We start from the raw sequence: 20677 nt of genomic DNA, 5'->3' as shown, positions 1-20677 counted from the left end.
TTTATCTTTTTTCGAAATTTGGTTGGAAAAATAGTATTTTACTGTGCTAGTGGTTTTCATTCGTCACTTTTTCTCTTTCAAATGAACACATTTTGGGTACAGATTTGAAAAGTAAGGACTCTGTTTCCTCTGTGAAATCAGCATTCTCTCCCAGCTCACTTTGTCATCCTATACAGGTACTCAGATATCTGTCTGAACCTTCTGTGCCCTTATAGTAACTTTAAAATGAATTTAAATTAAGCTGGTACAATGGCAAATGCCTATAATCCCACCTACTCAGGAGATTGAGGCAGGAGAACCACAAGTTCAAGGCCAATTTAGCAAGACCTTGTCTCAAAAAATAAAAAGAAATAAGGATATAGCTCAATGGTAGAACAACCCTGGGTTCAGTCCCAAATAAAAGGAATGGAGGGAGAGGATGGGAATGAATCTTGAGAGGTGTCTGAGGACAAAATAGTTGAGATGTGTTAAAATTGATTTATCATAAGTACTAGAATGTTAATTTCCTTTATTTAGTTCTTTAAAATTATTTAATTTATAATTTTTAAAGATCTTAATATTTTATTCTAAATGGACTGGAAATTTTTAAAAACTTAACATTGCTAGTTTTTAAAGCCTTCTCAAACTTATTTGAACCAGTTCGGGTTTTTTTGTTTTGTTTTGTTTTCCTCAAGGAAAATTAAATCAGTTAAATGTCTTATCTCTAATTAAAAACCTTTCCAAAGTTTCATTCAAAAGAAACTTATATTTTAGCAGTGTCTTTTTAATATTATTGTCTCTGTGTTATTAATATTAGTACTAACCAAATAGTACAATTAGTGACAAAGTATAAGCATATATGGACAGCATGGAATCTGAGCCAGCAGGGTCTCAATACAGGCTCTAGACCCACTGCTTAGTGGTTGAGTGGCTTTAGGGAAAAAACAACCCTTTCTTCTCTTCCTTCTTTCCCCTCTCCTCTTCCCCCCTCCCCACTCACTGTTTTGAGACAGGGTCTTACTAAATTGCCCACACTGGCCTCTAACTTGTGATCCTCCTACCTTAGCTTCCCAAGTAGCTGGGATTACAGACATGTACCATCATGCCCAACTGATACATAACCTTTTCTGAGCTTAGATTTCTATACTGATAAGTTGAAAATAATAATTTCTGTGTATTAGGATTGTTTTGAGAACTAAATGAAATTATGTAGGGGCTGGGGATGTGGCTCAAGTGGTAGCACGCTCGTCTGGCATGCGTGCGGCCCGGGTTCGATCCTCAGCACCACATACCAACAAAGATGTTGTGTCGCCGATAACTAAAAAATAAATAAATAAATATTTTTTTAAAAAAAGAAATATGTAAAGTGTCACAGAGATTAAAGAATCAGTAAATGGTAACCTTGTTTTCAAAGTTATCATAACTTTATAGTGTTCTGATTATAAAACATGAAAAGAAAGTTTTTACCCAAAGTATACAAGAGTCAAAACATCATATTGTTTCCCTCATTGCTAGATTTTAAGGTTTTCTTTCTACTGCAATATGAACTTCCACTTTAACTTAAAGTAGGAATAAGCATGCATACATTCTCTTTTTAAAATATCATATCATATGCCATAAAGTTTAAAATGAAAAAACAATGTTTCCACCCAAATTCTCAACATTCAAAGTAATCATTGGTAAAATTATATAGATATGGATACACAAGTTCATATAAATAGATTTATACTAACCAAACTTGAATTTAATCTCTAGCACTCATTAAATTCCAAATAAATTTATATTTCAGGAATATTATTAAATTTTTATTGGGACCCTTTTGCTCTTTGATTAGGCTAAACTCCCAGATAATGCTAGGAAGATATCTGGAGCTCAGAGCAATAGCATTATTTTTTTTTATTTTTTATTTTTTGGTACTAGGAATTGAACTCAGGGGCACTTAACCACTGAGCCATATCCCCAGATTTTTTTTTTGTATTTTATTTAGAGACAGTGTCTCACTGAGTTGTTTAGGGCCTTGCTAAATTGCTGAGGCTGGCTTTGAACTCGCTATCCTACTGTCTCAGCCTCCCAAGTTGCTGGGATTATAGGCTGCACCACTGCACCCTCCTACAGTAGCATTATGAACATAATTTTTTTATTACATGCTTTTTGAGACTGTTATCCAGAGAACATTATTCTCTCTGGCCAAAAATGATCCTACTTATTCTAAAATTTATTGCTGGGTTGCTGACAACCTGAGATTCCATCTCCGGACATGTTGATTTATAAGTAAGGAAACTAAGGCCTGGAGAGGCGGGGTTAAGTTAGCCAGGGTGACACATAAATGTATTTTAGATTTCAATGACTGCTTCTTAAAATATATAATAAGTTCCATAAAGTAAGAGTTTGCAGAAGTCACTAAATTTGGAGATTCAGATTTATTCCTTCTTTATTCATGTTTGAATGGATTTTAGAATGCAAATTTAAACATACAGCAGATTATATTAGATGACCTTTAATTGGATGAGTGGAGAAAAGATGTCAATTCTAAAGTCAGCTCTGAGAACCTGTGCTAAAATTTGTGGCACTCAATAAATTAGTTCTCTTTCTCCCCTCTTCATTCTGTTCTTACCCACATAGAATAATTTTGTCTCTCATCAGTCAGAAACTCATTCTAATAAAGTAAGTTTGTTCTTTTGTCTCTAAAGGCACAGTCCTAATAATCTAGTACCCTGGCCCTCACTTTGGAATCAGGGCATTCAGTTATATTTGCATAACTAGCATTTACTAAGGACATTCCTGTGTTTGTGTTAGGTCCCAAACTAGGTGAAACACTGCTCAGGCCCTCAGATTGCCTAAGAGCAAACTGAAGCCAGTGCAGCACTGGCATGGCTTGATGTTGGCCTGATAGTGGAGACTCAGTGACTTCTAACAAACTAAAATCAATTAATATAATGGGTATAGTCAAAGTAAAAGAGCCCCTTAGTCATCTGGAGAAGTCAGGGAAGATTTCCTGAAAAGTTAGCACTTGAAATGAGACTAGGAGTTTGTTTATGAACAACATAATAAATAAATAAATAGGAAAACTATTCCAGCCAAAGGAAATAGAACTCAAAAGCACAGGCTTGTATTTAGATTGACATTTATTTTGCAGCAAAAGAACAACGTGCTTCTGAAACGTTTTTACTAATATCTCATGATTTCTAAAATTATTCTATTTCTGAACATCTCAAGAATCAAATTTAGTTGACCCTCCTTTACGTTAATAGAATTTGTAAACTGACACCTAACCTTTTATAGCATCCCTCTTCAAGTTCTAATTTGTTTGTGTGTGTCTGTGCATGTGCTACTGTTATTCTGAGATTATATGTATGCTTCTTTACAAATAAGCAAATTGAGTAAGTGAGCTTTTCCAGAGCTAGGCTATAGTGCTATCTGTTATTTAATTATTTAATTCTCATATTCTGCTTCAAAAAGATACCAATGTTCTTTAAATTAGGTGATTCATGTCTCTTATATGTTACCATTCTTTTATATATTTCAAATACATTTTTAAAAGAATAAAGGGAAAATATTTAAAAAATGAACTAAAAATTAAATTAGTCATCATTTAAAAAGAAGCAGTCACCTGCAGCTCCTTCACTATAATCAACCACTGTAAATATGACCACTCTAAAAGATAGTGATAGGGCTGAGGTTATAGCTCAGTGGTAGAGTGCTTGCTTCTCACTTGTGAGGCACTGGGTTTGATCCTCAGCACCACATAAAAATAAATAAAGATATTATGTCCATCTTTAAAAAAAATAGTGATCTACATTATAGCCTGACTGATAGGATTTGGGGGATGATTGGGGGAGTTCCGGGGATTGAACTCAGGAGCACTTGACCACTGAGCCACATCCCCAGCCCTATATCGTATTTTATTTAGAGACAGCATCTCTCTGAATTGGTTCGTACCTCACTGTTGCTGAGGTTGGCTTTGAACTTGGAATCCTCCTTTCAAAGCCGTCTGATTCTCTGGGATTACCATGTGCCTGGATGGTAGGATTTTTGATAGTGACGATGGCTGAGAATATTGCTCTGTGTGTTGTTTAGCACCCTGGACTGTGTTTGCTTTGTATAATATTTTTATTTTATTAAGATATACGTTATAAAGAGCTTTCACATGTCTTCTGTGACCTGACTTCAGAATTTATGAAAAGATTAAATTGCAAGTGAGTCTCTAAAATTCTTTCCATTTCATTATATCTCTTTTTATTCTAAAAATCCTCTTTGGACAATTCATATTTAGGAACTTATTTTCTTAGCTAGACACAGTGAAACATGCCTGTAATCCCAGTGGCTCGGGAGGCTTGGGGCAGGAGGACTGTGAATTGAAAGCCAGCCTCAGTAATTTAGCAAGGCCCTAAGCAACTAAGTGAGACCCTGTCTCAAAATAAAAAGGACTGGGGATGTGGCTTAGTGGTTAAATACCCCTGTGTTCAATACTCAGTATCAAAAAATAATTTTTTTTTTCTTGCCAAAAACAGTAACACACACCTTTAATCCCAGCTACTCAGAAGGCTGAGGCTGACCTCAAACTTGGGATCCTCCTGCCTCAGCTTCCACAGTTGCTGGGATTATAGGTGTGTGCCACTATACTCAGTATGTCTTGTTTTTTAAGTGCTAAATGAAGGCCCTTTGGTCTAACTACTGAGTATAATAGTTGCAATCAGAATAACAATATTTTTCTCTCTGTTCTCTCTTGTGTTGTAGAGTCGACAATTAGAATCAGAAACTGGGACCACAGAGGAGTACAGTCTAAATAAAGAGGCTAGGAAATGGGCCACACGTGTGGCACGTGAGCACAAAAATATTGTTCATCAACAATGGATAAGTGTAGTAGAATCCTGGCCACATTCAGCTTAAGCCAAGTGTCAGACCCATTTAAGGAGCTAAATTTTATTAATGTGAAAAGCACCCATATATGTTTTTTTTTGTTCTTTCTCAAACTCAACAATATAGTCTTATCTATTTATCTTAAAAATTCTGTAAACCTTGTAGCAGCAACACATTAATTCACCTGTTTGCCATAAAATTGCCTAAGAAAGACTAGTGATGGTGTATTACAGTTTGTTGGCCGGGGGAAGAGGCATACATATGATAAATTAAAGTAGACTTTCATCTCTCAAGACAAGTTTTTTTGAAGACACAGTTGTAAATTCCATGAAAATATATTTTCAAGACTAAACTCCAAGTGCAAAGAAATTATTTTAAATATGGTATTTTTTTTAGTTTGATTTTTAGTATCTAGATCCTCTTTCTTTGACTTCACGTCCAACTTCTTAAAAGAATTGTCCACACTTACACATCCTGACCTCCCTCCTACTTTTCAGCTCATTGTGTTTAAGCTTTGCCTTGCTTTTCTTCTGATCATTCCTTTCCTTCTAAATTTATCATAATCACCAGTGATGTCTGTTGCAAGATCCAAAGTGGACACTTGATCTCTCGTTTTTCTTAACCAATCAAGTTTCATCATAACTAACAACACCCTTCTTCTTAAAACACTCTTCAGCCCTCTGTAACTCAGCATTGTTCCAGTTTTTCCTCTTCCTCTTCAGCCTGTCTAGATTCTTTCATGGGTTGCTCTTTCTCTATCCAATGGTTAAATATTTAAATTCCTTAGATTCCTGAACTAGGCTGTCTTTTTTTTTTTTAACTCTTTACTCTCCCTATGGTCCATATCATACACTGCTATTTTTTCACTTTCAACCTAATCATAAACTAATATTTTCAACCTTGGGCCTTGCTTGCTGCTGTATCCCATGTATTTTTTTTTTGCCTACTTTGACATCTTATTTCACTTGTCTCACAGGAGACAATGTTTTGGGTTTTGGGGGTTTGTTGTTGTTGTTTGCTTTTTGTGGGTTTTTCTTGTTGTTGTTGTTTTGGTTTTGGTTTTTTGATTATTAAACTGGGAATTGGACCCAAGAGTGCTTTACCACTGAATTGCATTCCCAAACCTTATTTTATTTTATTTATTTATTTGGTACCTGGGATTGAACCCAGGAGCACTTAATCACTGAGCCACATCCCCAACCCTCTTTTTTATATTTTATTTAGAGACAGGGTTTTGCTCAGTTGCTGAGGCCAATGTTGAACTCACTATCCTCCTTATTTTAGCCTCCTGAGCCACTGGGATTACAGGTGTGTGCCACCACACCCAGCTTTGTGTCTTATTTTAAAATAGGTTCTCACTGTGTTGCTGACAGTCTTGTTAAGTTGCCGAGACTGGCCTCAAACTTGGATCTTCCTGCCTTAGCCTCCTGAGTCACAGGATTACAGTCATCCGCCACCATACCCAGCTTAAAAAAATTTAAAAAGCATTTTTTTAATAATGTCTTTCAGGGGCTGGGGATGTGGCCCAAGCGGTAGCGCGCTCGCCTGGCATGCGTGCGTCCCGGGTTTGGTCCTCAGCACCACATACAAAGATGTTGTGTATGCCAAAAACTGAAAAATAAATATTGAAATTCTTTCTCCCTCCCTCTCTCTCTCTCTAAAAAAAATAAAAAAGATTTATTAAAAAAAAAATAATGTCTTTCAGTGTTCTGGGTATTGGTAGTCTCAACTTGGCAGTTATCACTTTATAATAATCAGATAATGGCCAGTGCTGGTGTCATCTCATGTGAAATAACTGGTTCTTTTTTTTTTTAAAGAGAAAGAGAGAGAGAATTTTTAATATTTATTTTCTTTTTAGTTTTCGGCGGACACAACGTCTTAATTTGTACGTGGTGCTGAGGATCGAACTCAGTGTCTCGCGTATGCCAGGCGAGCGTGGTACTGCTTGAGCCCCATCCCCAGCCCCCAAAATAACTGGTTCTTAGGCTGGGAAGATCTAAACAGTTGGGAACCAGAATGCTAGGGCTTCTTACACACTTCTGTCTCTGTGTGGTCTCTCCACATGATCTCTCCAACATGGTGGCTTCAGGTTGGCTATACTGCTTACATGGTAGTACAAAGCCCCAAAGATATAAGTTCCAAGAGTGAGAAAATAAAACCTGTGTATTCTTTTGACCTAGCCTCAGAAACATCATTGGGATTGTTGAATCATATTTTATTGAGACAATCACAAAGGCCTGTCCATAGTTCAAGGAGGTAGGACATACACTCTACTTCTTGGTGGAGAAGTAACGAAGTTGGAAAAACATGCAGAATGAGAAATGTAGTAACAACTTTTTGAAAAACATAGTCTTCCACAGTATACCTTATGGTTAAAAGTTATAATTAAAACTTCACATACCTCTGACATGCAAAATACACTCACTTCTTATCCCCCAAAGCCTGGGATTTTGGGTTTTTTTTTTTTTTTTGCTAAAATCTGTCCACAATTAATAAAAATTGTAAACCAAGAGCTAAAGCTCAGTAAGCCTGAGGCAGGTAAAACACAAAGAAAATCACACCACAGTGCATCATAGTCAGCTTTAAAATACAAAAAATGTTTAACAGTTGTCAGGCGTGGATATATACACCTATAATCCCAACTACTCAGGAGGCTGGGGAGCAGGCAATCACAAGTTCAAGACCTGCCTGGACAACTTATTGAGACTATTTAACAAAAAAAGGTTGGGGATGTAGCTCTGTAGTAGTAGTCCCCAGGTTCCATCCTAGTATGAGATATTGGGGGGGTGGTAATTGATTGTCCATAATGAAAAATCAAAAATGTTTCCTTCAAGATCAAGAACAAGCTAAGAATGTTCACTTTCACCATGTTTACTCAACATAGGAGTTCTAGAGCAGTTATAGCAAAGTTGCCATAGCAGTTATAGCAAAGTTGCAGGATGCAAAATAAAAGCAAAAAAATCAGTTGCATTTCTAAATAACAATGAGCACTGCAAAAAGGAAATTAATACATCTCCAGTACCACAGCAACAATAAAAAAAGGAAATTAAGAAAGCAATTTCATTTCTAGTAACACCAAAAAGAAAATATCAAGAAGGTAAAAGACTTGTACACTGGGAACTACAAAAACATTGATGATAGATTAAAGAGGGCATAAGTAAATGGAAAGACAGTTTATGTTCATTAAGTGAAGGTATTGATAAGATGACAGTTACTCCCAGAATGATGTCCAGATTCCATGTAATTCCTATCAAAATCCCATTGGGAATATATCCAGTATTCATGGAACTGAAGGCAGATATTGTTTGGGGTTTGTTTTATGGGGGCTTCTTTTCATGTGTTTGTTTTGTTTTGTTTTGTTTGTTACTGGAGATTGAACCCAAAGGCATTTTGCCTCTGAGACACATCCACAGCCCTTTTTCTTTATTTCGAGACAGGGTCTCATTAAGTTGCTGAGGCTGGCTTTGAACTTGTAATACTCATGCCTCAACCTCCCAGATAGCTGCAGATATTGTTAAATGGCACTTAATACCAAAATGTTCTTCAAATTCAATGTAGTTCCCTTCAAAATCTGAACAGTGTTATTTACAATAAAAGACAAAGCCATTCTAAAATTCATATGAGATCTCAAGAGACCCCAAATAGCCAAAATAGTCATGAAAAATAATAAGGTTAGAGAACTCCTACTTCCTGATTTCAAAGCTTATAAAACTGCAGAGATTGAGGTAGTGCAGTACTGGCATAAGGACACATATATAGACTTTAACTACATATGAAATCTATTTTTATTTATTTTGGAGGGATGGGTACTAGGGATTGAACTCAGGGGCATTCTGCCACTGAGCCACATCTTCAGCCCTGTTTTGTATTTTATTTAGAGTCGGGGTCTCAACTGAGTTGCTTAGCACCTCACTTCTGCAGAGGCTGACTTTGAACTTGAGATCCTCCTGCCTCAGCCTCCCAAGCTGCTAGGATTATAGGCTTGCGCCACTATGCCCAGTATATGAAGACTATTTTTAAAATACCAGTTTTCTCCATATGTTCAATGTAATACAGGTTAAATACCCAGCATTTTTTTTAATTAACAAGCTAATTCTCAAAGATATGTGAAAATGCAAATCATCTAAGATAGCCAAAACAATTTTGAAAAAGAAGGATTAGATTTGAGGGCTTTCTCCACCTGGTTTCAAGACATAAAACTATACTAATCAAGATGTTTTAGCATTGGTATGAGGATATACTTACAGATGAATGGAACAAAATGAAGAGTCTAGAAGTAGGCCCACGCATATATGGTCTGTTGATTTTAGACAAAGGTATAACAAACTTGTAAAAATGATAAATATATATATAATAACATGCCTTGCACATGTGAGATACTGGGTTTGATCCTTAGCACCACATAAAAATAAATAAAATAAAGGTACTGTGTCCATCTACAACTAAAGAGAAGAAAACAAGATTGAGTTCCCTGTCTCCTTCCCAGCTATTAGCTAGAGGCTGTCTTTAGCCCCTAGAAGCTACTCTTCCTGGTCCTTGCACTTGTGCTTCCGGTCTCAGAATCAGCAATGGCACACTGAATTCTTCTTCTTAGAATCTCTAATTTCCTTTCTACCCATCTCTTATCTTACTCTAGCCAGAGAAAATTCTTTGCTTGAAAGATATCACATGATTATATTGAACTCACTTAGGTAATCAAGGATGATCTCATTATTTTAAGGTTCCTAACTCTAATACTTCTGCAAATTACATCATACATACCCACAGTTTCAAACACCAGGGTATTTACATCTTCAAAGCCATGCTGCTTATTACAATGATAAAACAAGAAAACAACATCTATCATCACCACTACTTTTCAGTGTCATATAGGATTAGTCAATGTATTAATTAAAGAAAACCAGTTAAGAGATTTAAATATTAGAAAAAGGCACATCCATCATTATTTATTAATAATATATGTACCCAAAATACCAAGACCCAATTGTCAATGATGGTTTAGTAAAGTGAACAAATACAAGAATATATTTTTAGAAATCATTAATTTTCCAAGGTTAGGAATCTGGCTCAGTGGCAGAGCATTTGCCTAGCATGAGTGAGGCCTGGGTTCAGTCTTCAAAACTGAAGGGAAAAAGGAAAACTTTAGTTTTCTCATTAATCAGAAATAATAAATTGCAAATACAGTGGAAAAAAGTTATTCATCACAGCAGTAAAATACTGATAAGGTAAAGGAATATAAAATTTTAATGAAACTTAGAAAATATATTTGGAGAAGCTTGACATTCTGGCTCTAAAATTTACCTGGAATTCTTTTTATAAACACACAAGAATGAGACTTACCACATACTAAATCATAAAATAATGGCCACAGAAATTAACTGTGATCTAATACAAAAAAAATAGCAAATCTATTAAAGAACATATGATAATTTAGAATAATGATCTTATCAAGATACCATTTTTGGCATACACAATTGCTAAATCCATTTACTAAAGGATTTACTAATTCTTTTCCCCAAAGATTTGAAATGTCAATCAAGATGCCATATTTCAGGTAGGAGGGAAATATAATGATGAACAGTGTATTAAAAGCTGCCAAGAAATTATTGTTAGGTTTGATAATGGTATTATGGTTGTATAAAACAATTCACATTTAGAGATATTTATTATAACACGTAGGAATAAAATGACTTAATATCGATTTTTTTTCTTCAAATGCTGTAGCAAAGAACAAAAAGGATAGGTAAAGCAAATTTTAACATTTTTTTGAATCTCAGTTATTAATATATGGGATTTATTGTAATAGATGCTCTAAAACCTTCAAGTATATTTGAATTTTTTTATAATAGAAAACATGTTAGCCTGGGGGTATGGCTGAGTGATAGAACATGTATATGCTTAGCATGCATGAAGCCCTAGGTTCAATTCCAAGCACTACCAAAAAAAAAAAAAGTTAATGGTGTTGGGGTTCGAGTGTGCAGAGTTTAGCTCCCTCAGGCCTGACAGTGTGCAAGAGCTGTGGCTGTGATTTAGGTCAGCTGAGGCAAACCTCAGTTAGGAGGAGGAAACGTTCTCTTCCCCTTATCGCAAGTCACAAGTTCTGCATGGTTTGGCCAAGAGGAAGAAGCTTCCTGCATACTTGTCCTAGGAACAGTACATTCTAAAGAAACAAATGCCTGCTCAGGGGAGTAGACAATGTCTACAAAGAACTTTAGGAGGGTACTTATCAAATAAGCAGGAACGATCTGAAGTTAGCTCTGTGTATCCGCTGAGGCATGTTATCTGGGCAATGTGGGCAAAGTGTTATTGAAGAATTGCTTGCTTTGTTAGAAGAAGAATATAAAAGGAACTTGCAAATAAACCTCAGCATGCAGTTGCAATTGCTGCCTTCGCTCTGCATCCCCTGTGTCCCGGTTATTTCGTGACCCTTACCCAGGGACCCGAACGCACTAGACGTTCACATAATGGCATTTCAAATCTTTGGGGAAAAAAGTTAGTAAAAATCCTTTAGTAAATGGATTTAGCAATTTTGTATGTTTAGGGAAAAATACACCATTAGGTTTCTTTCTTCCACTATATACAAAATAAATTTTAGAAAACTAAAGAGCTAAGTGCTAAGCGCTAAACATATGAGTATTAAAAAACTAGAAGAACCTAGAATATTTATATATATATATATATATATATATATATATATATATATATATATATATATATTTAGTTATCAGTGGGCCTTTATTTTATTCATTTATATGTGGTACTGAGAATTGAATTCAGTCCCTCACACATGCTAAGCAAACCCTCTACCACTGAGCCACAACCTCAGCCCCATATTTTTGGTATATTACAGATACCCTTTTTTTTTGGACGGGGGGTGGGGATACCAGGGGTTGAACTCAGGGGTACTCAACTACTGAGCCACATCCCTAGCCCCATGCCTTTTTTTTTTAATTTTACTTAGAGACAGGGTCTCACTGAGTTGCTTAGCTCCTTTCCATTGCTGAGGCTGGCTTTGAACTTGCCATCTGCCTGCCTCAGCCTCCAGAGCTGCTGGGACTACAGGCATTTGTCACTGCGCCCAGCCATATACCTTTTTAAACAAAACAAAACTCAGGAGCTATAAAGGAAAAGACTGATAAAATGTGACCACATAAAAATTAAAAATTTCCGCAAAACAAAAGAGCATTAAAAAAGGAAAGGGGATAGAGTAGAAGGAAATGTTTATAACAAATAATAGGAAAAAAAAGGAGTAAATATCTTGAAAGAAATATATCTTAATAATAATTAAAAGATTAAAAAAGTGAATTGAAATAGAAGTACAAATTGCTAGCAACATATAAAATGATTCTCCATTAATTAGAGACCTGAAAATATGGTGAATTACATTTATGGATTTCTGGATGTTGAGTCAGTGTTCCTGGGATGAAACCCACTTGATCATGGTGCACTGTCTTTTTAATATGTTTCTATGTGATTTGCCAGCATTTTACTAAGAATTTTTTCATTTATGTTCATCAGGGATATTGGCCTGAAGTTTTCTTTCCTTGGTGTATCTTTGTCTGGTCATAGGTTGAGTTTAGAAGGGTTCCCTCCTTTTCTATTTCATAGAATAGTTTGAAGTGGATTGGTGTTCTTCTTTGAAGGAAGGTCTGGTAGAACTCAGCTGAGAATCCTTCAAGTCCTGGGCTTTTCTTTGTTGATAGGCTTTTCATGGCATCTGCTGTTTCATCGCTTGAAATTTACCTGTTTAAATTTTGTATATCTTCCTGATTCAATTTGGGTAGGTCATATTTCTCTAGAAATTTGTTGATGTCTTCAAGATTTTCTGTTTAATTGAAGTATAAGTTTTTAAAATAGTTTCTGATCATCCTCTGTATTTCAGTGGTGTCTGTGGTGATATATCCTTTGAGTTTTTTCCCTTTTTCTCTTGGTTAGCATGGCTAAAGTTTTCTCGATTTTATTGATTTTTTTTTTGAAAAACCAACTCAACAGTGAGATTATTTTTTAAAAAATACATTGGCATAATTCTAAAGACTGGCAAAATTCAGTGTGGGTAAGATACAAGGAAGAGTAGGTACAACTTTGTGTAGATAATCTGGTAATGTCTATTAAAATTAAAATGTGCAATTTCTGCTTTTATATTTTTTATCTTAAATATTCCTATATGTGTTCAAAAAGTCATTGACTTTTGTACAAAACGTCATTGTACAAAGGGTTCTTTGTACAGAGTCACGTATAATGTTGAGAAACTTGAAAATTCAAAAGGCAAATAGAGTAAGAATAAATGAAACATGGTACAGTTAAATTCTTGGATCTATAGATTAATTAAAGAGAATGAGGTCAGTCTATTTATACAGACATGAAAAGCTTTCTTAGAAAGATTGAGAAGATAGTATATCTAATTTTATTTTTTTAAACAAAATTTTCTGTTTGTTTTTATATAGAGAGAAATGCTCAAAAGTGGTTTAGAAAAAATAAAAATTAATTGATGGTATGACAGTTTTACCCCATAATGGATTATACAATGTAATAAAAAACTTTTGCCATTTTGCATTAATTGTTTTGTAACAGTATTTTATATTCATGTAAATTTTAAAAACTAAAGGTATGCATGTCAAAACTTGTACAATCCAAGTAGGATCTGTAGATTGAGCCAATGTCAATTTTTGTACTCTATTGCAGTAGCCCCTACTTATCTGCAGTTCACTATCCATGGTTTCAGTTACCTGAAGTCAACCACAGCCCAGAAATGTTAAATGTAAAAGTTCAGAAATAAACATTTTAGATGTTTTAAATTGCACACCATTCTGAATAACATGGAAGTCTCATTCTTTCCCACCCAAGATCCAAAACACTTTAACCATAATTTTTACGCTACGTACCCTATCCACCTGTTACTTACTGAGTAGCCAGTTAGATTATCAAATCTGCTGTTATAATATCAGAGTGTTTTGCTTAACCTTTTATTTTACTTAATAACGACAAAATACAAGACTAGTAATGCAAAGAAGGCACCATGACATAAAACAGATTAATTCTTCCACTGAGAAGCATTGTTGCAGGGCTTATAGAAAAATACATAGTAATTTTAGAATTCAGTATTACCAGCATTTTTAGCATCCATTGAGGGTCTAGGAAAGAATCTCCTAAGGATAAAGGGAAACTACTAATGTAAAGTTATATAAATTTTTACCACTGGGGGAAGTTGGGTGAAGGGAGTGTGTACTAGTTTTGCAACTTACAGAGTCTATAATCCAAATTTTTAGAATTAAATAAATAAATGAAACAAAATTACAAGTTAAGGAAAGGATAATAATTTGTTAAAAAAGGAATCATGGTTTTAGTTACTAAAATCTTTCAAATAATCATTCAAGGAACAAAGATGAGAAGGAGGATTATTTTCTGTACCTGTTTTCTCTTTAGGTTCTAAACAAACTTGAATGCCATGGAGTTGCTGTATCAGAACAAAGCCGAGCAGAACTGGAACAGAAAATAGATGAAGCTAGAGAAAATATTCGTAAAGCAGAGGTAAGGGGGCAGCTAACTATGGCATTTTGCCCAACTCCAGTCAATGTCACAGCTGTGATGTACACCTTTGAAGCTGAGTTCCTACACTTATTAAGTTGAAGGGGAATCACCATTTAATTTATGTCCACAGTAGTATTATTGAGTGCCTGCTTTGTTGAAAGTATACATATAGCAGACTTTGAACCTGCTGTGAAGAGTTCATAATCATGAAAATTACATAACAAAAGAATTAAATCACAATAAAGATATTAAAGTTTAACAAAGTAAAATTATAATCAAGTTAATGGTAGAGATATTTATGTTTATATATAAAATGATAACTTATATATTATAGAATATATAATAACATTTATATATAATTTATATATTATATAATAATACATAGTAATATATTTACATAAGATTATATATGTTTATATTTAGAACCTAAAAAATCTCCCTTATATGGGTGGTTTCTGAATCCAGGGGCATGAACTGGGTCTTCAGCAATAGAGATTTGGTTGAGAAGCGATAGGGCATTATAAAAGTAATTTTTTTTTGACTCATGAGATCTTTTGAAAGTTGTATAAAAACTATGAAACCTCTCCCACAAAAAAAGAAATGTACATGTTGTGTACAGCATCAGAGTTCATCAACCCCAGGCTAATACTCCTTGCCCTAGAGGGGGAGAGGTCAAAATGAGAGAACAAGAAAGTATTAGCAAAAGGGGGCAGGCACAGGGTAGAGTTTGGCAATTGAAAGTGATTAGAATAACAGATTTTTGTAAGGAAATGTGATAGAAAGTAAGTAAACTATGTCCAGTTCACAGAGGACACACATGTGTATTCATCTACTCTGCTACAGCATGATGAAGGGATATGGAGGTAGACATTTAAAAAAAAAAAGACCAAGACTTTACAACTCTCAAGAGATATGTTCTTATTAGAAAAGCCTAAAGAATGCCAAAGATAACCAAGACTGTGAAGCACAAGTGCCAAAGAGTGGCCATACAAGTATGCTTCAGGAAGTGGAGGACACGAGGAGCATTGGGGAAGGGGTTTTTAGAGCAGAGGTAGGACTTAGGATGGTGTTGGCCAGTGAATAGTATTTAATTAGTCAGGGAAAAGGGAATAACATAGATCTGTGGCTTGCAACCTCAAGAAACAGAACTTGAACCAAAATATGAAGGTAGGAAGGAGGCAGGTTTTAGTTTGATGTTGAGAAATATTTTCTAAGAGTCAGATCTTCTGAGTGGCAGAATAAGTACATAATGCAACACTGTAAGGGCTCAGGATTCTGGGCAAGCATCTGTCAGGGACTCTGTACAAGGAATTCTGGCATTGGTTGAAGGTAATCTAAACTAGTGATTTTCATACACCCCTTTATTGCTCTAGAGGTTTTGAAAAAGTGCTTCCGTGGTTGTGGGGTAAGGGTGAGGTGACAGAGGCAAACACAGGGTATATGAGCGTGTTTTTGACATAGCCCCATGGAAGTGATTTGAACCAGAATGGGTTTGCCATCTTCATAGTCTAAAGAAGCTCTGGTAACCTCTCCTCTGCTTCTTTCTTGGCATAGTCTGACCCACAGCCTCCATAGTGAGAAGGGCAGGGTGTGCAGTGAGCAGACATTTTCCTCTCTGAATTCAGAGTCACAGCTAAACCACTACCCTCTGGTGCTGGCCAAGTACTGCTGGCGGGCCCTTGCCAGTTTGGAAAACACTGGCTTGTGGTAGAAGAGATTATTATTCTATTGTTTTGTTTCTCTTCACTCTGGATGAAGCCAGTATTACCGCCTTAGTGGAACAGAAGTGATTACCTTAGAACAAGTCTCAGAAGTTTTCTGAAGGGGTTGTACTTATATTTTCCATTTACAGACTCCATCCATGGTATCACTATCTAGTACCTTAACTCCACTAGTGCCTTTACTACCACATCTTTTATAGTAGTAGTACTAACAGCTGTCAGTCTAAATAAAGGCCTAAATAAAGGCCAGTTGACCTTTTATTTCCCTGAGTATGAGTATGCTAAACTACACTGTTAGCTTAAAACTAAAAATATAAAGTGAGATTCCCACAACAGAATATTTCACCTCTCCTAATACATTTAAGTCTGCATTCTCAAAGATCATTTTCGTTCCAAAATATGGAATATGCTAAAATTATAATGTCAGATTATCTCAGTTTTGAATGTCTGTAAAATGTAATTAATTCTATTTTCTTAAAATGATCTCTCAGTTTCCTCATATTAGAGAATTTTTAAAAAATTCCCAGCTAAAATTAACTGGCAAATAGGAGGGCATGTGTATTTGGGCAGTACTTACAAGATTATCATAATGAAATTTTTTGATAGACTAGAAAACAAGAGAGATTGACATTAATTGTTTTGTACATACCCTTTTTCTTTTCTCTGCCTGTATATCTTTTGCATTGGTTTTTCTGAATTGCATAGTTACTCAATAGCTTTTTACCTAATTATAAATACCTGTTACAAGAGAGAGAAAGGTGGTTAAAATTGCATTATAGCTTTCAAGATTGGTTTTTAATTCCTGCTAACAAGAGCCTTATTAAGAATCTGCTTTATCCAGTCTTTCCTATATTATGTCTCCATTCAGTGTTGCTAATTAGAATAAAAGTCATTTGTGGTCTTTTGTAATAGATTAAAGAATCTTCCAACTAGAAGAAATTCAAAATATAAAAAATGCTTTTCCAAAGACTAGAGATCTTTAATTCTTGTCTGGTTAATTTGGGGCAGATTTACTAACTGATTAATTCAACCACTGCATCAGCTATGTTCCAGATACTGATGAAAATACTATACTCACTGGGCATGGTGGCACACACCAGTAATCCCAGTGACTCAGGAAGCTGAAGCAAGAGGATCACAAGTTCAAAGCCAGCCTCAGCAACTTAGTGAAGTCCTAAGCAACTTAGTGAAACCCTGTCTCAAAATTAAAAAAAAATAAAATAAAAAGGGCTTAGGATGTGACTCAGTTAAGTTCTCTGGGTTCAGTCCCAGATACAACAACAACAAAAAAATAATACCAATAGTGATGGACAAACTCTTGTTTTACTGTCATGATCTTTGGATTGTCTTAGGAGTATTTGTAGGAGCTATATCATGTCTTCAGCCTCTAATTCAGGAATTTGAAATAAGACAACTGTTTAAATGAAATGTTAATTTTTTAAATTTTATTTTTATTTTTTGATACCAGAGATTGAACCTAGTGGCACTTAACCACTAAGCCACATCCCCAGCCCTTTTTAATTTTTTATTTTGAAACAGATGGTTAGGGCCTCACTGAGTTGGTGAGTCTGACCTTAAACTTGCTTCGATCTTCCCGCCTTGGCCTCCCAAGCCACTGGTATTATAGGCATGCACCACTATGCCCAGCTAATAATAATGTTCTTAGTATGGTATTTAGGAATTCAAATTTTTTGAAATGCCTTTTGTCATATACACACACATTCATCATTTATGTTATTTTTTACATAACTATTTAAAAAGTAATAGCTTAGAGTGTTACAACATAATGATGTTAAATGTAATTCCCATGTTACTACAATGAAAATGGCTATACAATATACAAAAAGAAATGAGAAGGGAACTAAAACATGACACTGAAAAATCAACTAAACACAAAATACAATAATACAGGAGGAAGTAGGGACTAAAAAGCTATAAAGCATATATAAAACAAACAGGAAGACAGAAGTCCTTCCTTATCAGTAATTACTTTAATTGTAAATGTATTAAATTGTCCAGTCAAAACTTAGAAATTGGCAGAAATTTGCTTTCTATAGGAGACTCAACTTTAGATCCAAAGACACAGACAGATTGAAATAAATGGGTGGAAGAAGATATTCCATGCAAATAAGAACCAGAAGAGATCAGGGTTGCAGAAAGACAAATACTGTGTGATTTCACCTGGATGAGGCACCTAAAGTAATCAGATTCATAGACAAAAAGTAGAATGGAGGTTACCAAGGGCTGGGAGAGGGAGAATGGCAAATTGTTGTTTTTTGTTTTAGTACTGGGGATTGAACCCAGGAGTGCTCAGCCACTGAGCCATATCCCAAGCTCTCATTATATATATATATATATATATATTAGAGACAGCATCTTACTGAGTTGCTTTAGGGCCTCTCTATGTTGCTGAGGCTGGCTTTGAACTCACAGTCCTCCTACCTCAGACTCCCGAAAAATTATTGTTTAATGTATAGGGTTTCCGTTTTGCAAAATGAAAGAGAGCTGGAAGATAGTGGTAATGGCTGCACATCAGTATGAATGTACTTAATGCCACTGAACAATACACTTCAAATGGTTAGTTAGCATGGAAAATTTATGTTACATACACTTTACTACAATAAAAAAGAAGGTGAGCCAGGCGCAGTGGCACATACCTGTAATCCCAGCCACTCAGGAGGCTGAGACGGAGGATCGCGAGTTCAAAGCCAACCTCAGCAATGGTGAGGCGCTAAGAAACTTAGTGAGACCCTGTGTCTAAATAAAATACAAAATAGGACTGGGGATGTGGCTCAGTGGTTGAGTGCTCCTGAGTTCAATCCCTAGTACCCCCACAAAAAATAAATAAATAAATAAAAAGAAGATGAGGGCTGGGGTTGTGGCTCAATGGTAGAGCACTTCCCTAGCACATGTGAGGCACTGGGTTTGATTCTCACCACCACACAAATAAATAAATAAAGCTATTCTGTCCATCTACAACTAAAAATATTTTAAAAAATAAAGAAGAAATAAATAGATAGATGGATAAATTTAAATAAAAATAAAGGTATTGTGTCCATCTGCAACTAAAAAAAAATATTTTTAAAAAAGGTGTGTGTGTGTTCTTTAAAGTAGCTTGTAAAGAAGTCAAAAGTTTTAAGTAGTAGTCTAGTCTGTTCATGACTTATGTTGTTTCAGAATGTTTTTTAGTTTACATTATACCTTTTTTCTGGGTTGGTCGAGTTCTGTTTTTTTGAACAATGAAATGATTAACACAATAAGGAAAAAATAATGTGAGAAATCAAATATAGGACATTTTTAGTAACCTCCTTTGGTGTAAGATCTGTAAGAGGAACTATAGACTACATTATCCTTTGTCCAAGATGTTCACTAGATTCTATGATCTGAATTAAATGTGTATTTGAAAACCAAAGTCCAGCCAGGCACAGTGATGCACACCTGTAATCCCAACAACTTTGGACGTGAAGGCAGGAGGATCATGAGTTCAAAGCCAACCTCAGCAAAAGCTAGGCACTAAGCAACTCAGTAAGATCCTGTCTCTAGATAAAAATACAAAATAGGGCTGGGGATGTGGCTCAATGGTTAAGTGCCTTTGAGTTCAATCCCCAGTACCAAAAACAAACAAACAAAAAAATCCAGAGTTCCGTTATATAGTATCAGTGAATTAACAAAAGAAAAATATCAAATTATTCTTTATATAAGCACACTTTTATAGATACAAGTTTCCCCCACACCTGGTACTAGGGGTAGAGTGATTGAACCCAGGGGTACACTACCACTGAGCCATGCTCCCAGCCTTTTTATATTTATGTTGAGATAGGGTCTTGCTAAGTTGCTGAAATTGGCCTCAAACTCACAATCCTCTTCCCTCAGTCTCCTGGGTTGCTGGGATTACAGGTGTGTGTCACTATGCCGAGCCCTGTTTTATCTTAAATTGTCACCTCATAAAGTGCTATCATACATGAGTAATTTAAAATTACTGTGCTACTCTTGTCCCTCAGTGACTCAAAAATAATTAAGACCCTTGTTGTAATGTTATAAAAAAAATCCAGTTATGTAAAAAGGTAAGGCCTCATTATTACAAGGATAATGAAATGACAAGTTTGAACCTACTATAAAAACAATTTTCAATCATATTGTGTCCAAACTTACATTATGTTAGAGCCTGTTATTGTGCAGTTTTACTGTACTCTTAATGTTAGCAGACCTCTTGACTAATCACTTTTTTTTTTTTTTTTTTGGTATGGGGAATTGAACTCGGGGCATTCGACTACTAATACCTACTAAAATAGGCCACATCCCCAGCCCTATTTTGTATTTTATTTAGAGATCAGCCTCCCAAGATGCTGGGGATAATTATAGGCGTGTGCCACCACACCAGGCAACTAATCATTTTTTAAATTATTTGTTGCAAAAATTTTCAAGCATACAGAAAAGAGAAGAATAAACATGGACTTACTGACATCTATATTTAACATCTATATTATGTTTTGCAATATTGGCTTTATACGTTTATTTGACTGACACATTATTTCTGTTCTATAAGGTGCAAGTTAGGTCTACCAGCCTAGTTAGAGGCAGGTTAGATT

The 20677-nt window shown here is 35.3% G+C and overlaps 1 pseudogene; it reads left to right on the top strand.

Annotated features, from left to right (window-relative positions):
* Positions 1 to 20677, top strand: part of LOC143388249 (F-BAR and double SH3 domains protein 2-like) — a 126297-nt pseudogene that overhangs the window by 66629 nt on the left and 38991 nt on the right.

This window comes from Callospermophilus lateralis, unplaced genomic scaffold, assembly GCF_048772815.1.
Source record: "Callospermophilus lateralis isolate mCalLat2 unplaced genomic scaffold, mCalLat2.hap1 Scaffold_831, whole genome shotgun sequence".
In the NCBI taxonomy this organism is placed as follows: domain Eukaryota; kingdom Metazoa; phylum Chordata; class Mammalia; order Rodentia; family Sciuridae; genus Callospermophilus; species Callospermophilus lateralis.
This window is presented reverse-complemented; position numbering and strand designations above follow the sequence as displayed.